At 51.0% G+C, this 5,152-nt stretch overlaps 1 pseudogene; it reads left to right on the top strand.

Moving 5' to 3' along the window:
* The first annotated feature begins 4 nt into the window (after positions 1 to 4).
* On the top strand, positions 5 to 1,310 carry LOC101642179 (annotated as a pseudogene).
* The last annotated feature ends 3,842 nt before the right edge of the window (positions 1,311 to 5,152 follow it).

Raw genomic sequence — 5,152 nt, forward strand, 5'->3', positions numbered from 1 at the left:
GGCAATGAGAACCAGCGGCCAGAAATCCATCGTGTCTATCCTCAACATTCAAGCCAGAGAGATCTTCGACTCCCGTGGAAATCCCACCGTTGAGGTCGATCTTTACACCGCCAAAGGGCTCTTGAGAACTGCCGTGCCCAGTGGTGCCTCCACTGGGATCTACGAGGCCCTGGAGCCCCGGGACAATGATAAGACCCAGTATCTGGGCAAAGGGGGCTCCAAGGCTGTGGGGCACATCAATACAACGATGGTGCCTGCCCTGGTTAGCAAGAAGCTGGACGTGACGGGACAGGAAAAGATCGACAAGCTGATGATTGAGATGGATGGAACTAAGAATAAACCAAAATTTGGTGCAAATGTCATTCTGGGCGTGTCCCTCGCTGTGTGCAAGGCCGGAGCTGCTGAGAAGGGAGTCCCCCTATACCGTCACCTTGCTGACTTGGCCGGCAATTCCGAAGTTATCCTGCCAGTTCCTGCTTTCAATGTGATCAACTGCGGCTTCCACGCCGGCAACAAACTGGCCACGCAGGAGTTCATGATCCTCCCCCGTCGGAGCAGCCAACTTCAAGGAGGCCATGCGCATCGGGGCCGATGTGTACCACAACCTGAAGAACGTCATCAAGGAGAAGTACGGCAAGGATGCCACCAATGTCGGGGCCAAAGGCGGATTTGCCCCCAACATCTTGGAGAACAAAGAAGCCCTGGAGCTGCTGAAGAATGCTATTGGGAAAGCTGGTTACACTGACAGGGTGGTGACTGGCATGGACGTAGCTGCCTCCAAGTTCTTCAGGTCTGGGAAATACGACTTGGACTTCAAGTCTCCTGATGACCCCAGCAGGTACATCTCACCTGACCAACTAGCAGACCTGTACAAGTCCTTCATCACGGACTACCCAGTGGTGTCTGTCGAAGACCCCTTCGACCAGGATGACTGGGACGCTTGGGCCAAGTTCACTGCCAGTTCAGGGATCCAGGTGGTAGGGGACGATCTCACAGTGACCAACCTGAAGCAAATCGGCAAGGCCGTGGGCGAGAAGTCGTGCAACTGCCTCCTGCTCAAAGTGAACCAGATCGGCTCCATGACCGAGTCTCTGCAGGTGTGCAAGCTGGCCCAGTCCAGTGGGTGGGGCGTCCTGGTGTCTCATCGTTCTGAGGAGACCGAGGATACTTTCCTTGCTGACCTGGTGTTGGGACTCTGCACTGGACAGATCAAGACTGGTGCACCGTGCAGATCTGAGCACCTGGCCCAGTACAACCAGATCCTCTGAATTGAAGAGGAGCTGGGCAGCAAGGCCAAGTTCGCTGGCTAGAAGTTCAGAAATCCCCTCGCCAAATAAGCCGGGCAGGCAGACCTCTGGTCGTCCCTCCCCCGAGCCTGTCGGCATTCTCACCGCTTCATCAGAGCTGCCCCCGCGGCCAAGCCAGACCATCTGGACGCCTGTTGGAAACCCCAGCTTTGTGATCCTGTGACATCCCCACTCCTCGCCCTTCTCGTGAGCCCAAGTGCCCCAGTGTCATCGCGAGGTGTCAACAGGCAACATCCCAGTGGTTTTGTTTGCAAAATAAACATCAGTGACCCCTAAAAAAAAAGAAAGAAAGAAAATGATGATGGCAACAAATGTACAAATGTGCTTGACACAACAGATGGATGGATGGAGCGTGACAAGAGTTGTACGAGCCCCCAGTAAAATGATTTAGAAATAAATATATATATGTATATATTTTTAATGGAATGCTGGTAAGAAATAGGAAAGCCCTCAATGAGCTGGACTGACACAGTGGCTCGTCGCTGGGCTCAGGCATGGGAACAGTTACCAGGATGGCGCAGGAACATGCAGTGTTTTGTTCTAGTGTGCATAGGGTTGCAGATTCAATGGCAACTAACAACAATCCATGAATATGGGATATCTTTCCATTTATTTAGATCTTTCATTTCTTTTAGCATTACTTTGTACTTTCCAGTGCACATATCCTTCATCTTCCTGGTTAAATTTATTCCTAGGGTTTTTGTTTGCTTGTTTTAGATGCTATTTTAAATAAAATTGCTTACTTAATGCCTTTTTCGGATTAGCCATAGCTAGTACACAAAAGCGGAGCCCTGGTAACATAGTGGTTATGAGTTTTGCTGCTAACGCCAAGGTTAGCAGTTTGAAACCACTAGACATGCTGAAGGAGAAAGATGAGGCTTTCTACTTCCATAAACAATTCGTGTCAGAAACCCAGAGGGCCGTTGGACCCTGTAAACTGTCCCTATGAGTCAGAGTCAACTAGATGGCAGTGGTTTTGAGTGAGTCACACGGCAACCTAACTGATTTGTATGTGTGGACCTTATACCTTGCAGCCTTGCTAAATTCATTGATTAGCCCAAGTCGTTTTCTTATGAGTTCTTTGGGGTTTTATATACAAGAGAGTGCCATCTTCAAGTAGAAATAGTTTTACTTCTTCCTTCTCACTTTGGATATTGTTATTTCTTCTTCTAGTTGCCTTGGGGCTATATTTTAGAACTACCACCTGCAAGTGGCACATAGCTGAAATTTGGCACAAACTGAAAGTAGGACATAAAAAGCAAGTACCAACAAGAACAATAGCAAAATCTGTAATTTATTGATCATATACTACATTCCAGGCACTTTACTTGCTTTTTTTAGCCTTACATTAAAGATGTGACATGAGCTGAGATAATAACACACACACCCCTCACCTTCTCCCCTTACAAAGATGGAATCTATTCTCCTTGGGTTAGCCTGAATGTTCACGGTCATATGGTCAACTAGCGGTTCAATTCAAACCCAGGGCAATCACACTCCAAGACCGCACTGCTATCCCCTTTCTATACTATTTTTGAAAAGTCACTGAGCAGCAGTACCTGGCTCTAATCCTTCCTCGCTGACACTGCCTGTGAGGAATTCTAGCTTGGAGCCAGCGGTCCTTATAGACACCCCAGAGCAGGGGCTTCCTGTGTAAACAGGAGGCACATGGGAAGTGGCACTGCAGTGCTGGGACAATGGGCAGTGAGCAGGCAGGGCCTCCAGCCTCCGGCAGGCGCTAGGCTGCGGGTGGCCAGGCAGGAACAGCTGGGGCCCTGACGCCCCAACGCCTGGCTTAGGAGAGGAACTGCCCTTCTCATGGCTGGCCCAGGAGGAAGTTCCCCACTGATTCTCGGGAAGCCCTACCCATCCCAGGCCTGGCTGTGCCTGGGCCTCCTCTTTCTTCTTCAGAAGCAGGTTTCTTTGGGACTAATCTGGGATACAGGTCTCTTCTGAAGTCCCCGTGGCCTGGAGGTTTGCAGGGTGTGGGCAAGCCAGACCAAGCCAGGATGCCAACCCCGTAGGCAGCCGCTGCTGAGTGTGCACCGAGGAGTGAAAAATCATGGGACATATCGAACAAGAAGACCTGGCTCCAAGTAAGCTCCAGATCTAACCAGCTGTGTGACTGTGAGCAGGTGCTTAACCTCTCTGAGCCACAGATGCCTCATGTCTAAAGTTTAGAAAATAGCTCCCCAAAAGGAGTTCTTTGATGATCAAATGATAGTAAAGTAATTGATTGCTAAAGAGAGTTGCATAAAAAGCATGAAAGAAGCTACCATTTCTAGCCCACAACTAGTCTACAGCAATGCCATCAGAGAGACTTTGCCACCACCCTTGGGAGAGTGCCCACAGGGTGTTCACTGGTCCGGGAAGCCAGCGGGCCTAAGGGAGTGTCTTGGGCAGCCCTGAGCCACTCTCTTCCCAAAGCTCCCAAAGCTCACACTTGGTGACCTCACTTCTTAATCATTGTGTAGGTGCCTCCGAATTGACCCCTCTTTTCATTAATGTTTTCCTCCTCCTCCTCATTCTCTCTCTCTCCACACCTTCCCTGCCCCAGCAGTGGGCTAAGGACTCCCAAACCTCTCTCGTGAGTCCAGACCCACACATTCATCTCCCTCCCAGATACGCCCACTTGGCTGTCCCTCGGGCACCACAAACACAACATGCTCCACAGAGAGAGGATCATCTCCCCCAAGAGGGCTGTGCCTGCAGCGTCCACGCTCTGAGTAGTCACACCCTCCACCCAGGGGAGCATGTCACAGACCAGAGCATGTTCTTCAGTCTTCTGAAGCCCCACATCAGTCACCAGGTCGCATGGATTCCACCTCCTCTATGTCTCTCGGTGTGCCTGCACCCGTATTTGCTTCTTCCTTCCTCGCCGGAGGCCCATCTTCTCTCTCTCACTTGGATTCCCTGCCCGGGGCCTAGCCTCAGTCACCCATCTTCTGGCTGCAGCCAGAATCGTCTTCCTGACACATAACCTGCTTTTTCTCTTACTGTTTTCCGCTCGTGTTGCCCCTCTGTGATGTCGATCTTCTCAACCTCCAGCCTCACTCTCCCCTAGCCCTACTTACCACTCTCCCTCACGCTTGGCCCACTAAATCCAGCCACGGTGGTCCCCTGAGAATGGCACCACCTCGCTCAGCTCTGGGTCTCCACGTACAGGCTTCTCTGACTGGGGTGCCTGCCCCACCCATTTCTGGGCCATTTCTCATGACAGCACTACATCATCGCCTTCCAGAAGAATTCCACAGCCTAGGGAACCAGTGGAGAGGTATGAGGGGCTAGCCCAATCCCAATTACTACATGGACACTTACCCCTCCCCCCAGAAGAATTTATTTCAAAGGACAGCATTGAATCTACAGCTCCAGGAGAGGGACATGTCTGATCAGAGCACACGGGAGCAGATGACGGGGGAGGATGAGAGAGTGGAGCACATCCTGGCCCACCAGGTTGTGAGGACAATGTTCCCAATTAGAGCAGCCAGTCCACAGAGTGGACCACATAGCTGGCCCCACTATGAGACATGACATCCCTCACTGACCCATAGCCCTACAGGGGACAACACCGGAGACACAGTGTGGGAATTGTGCCCTATCTGATCCCGCCACACCGAGGCAAAATACTAAGGGGGTGCAACAGAACAGCAAGGAAACAGAGCAGCGAGGTCCCCAGGGAATGCTGAAGATGGATTTTGGGGCCAGGGTGTGGTGCCCCAACAGATTGGACTGGAAAACACTCGTAAAGGCCAACAAACAGTCCTTGAACTAACTACAAGCTTCTCTTTCTTGTGTTTTGTTTGTCATTGGTTTGTTGTTTTGTTGTATATTGTTACTTGGTTTTG

This window comes from Echinops telfairi, unplaced genomic scaffold (assembly GCF_000313985.2).
Source record: "Echinops telfairi isolate 266 unplaced genomic scaffold, ASM31398v2 ScPeMD7_16;HRSCAF=60, whole genome shotgun sequence".
Taxonomy (NCBI): Eukaryota; Metazoa; Chordata; class Mammalia; order Afrosoricida; family Tenrecidae; genus Echinops; species Echinops telfairi.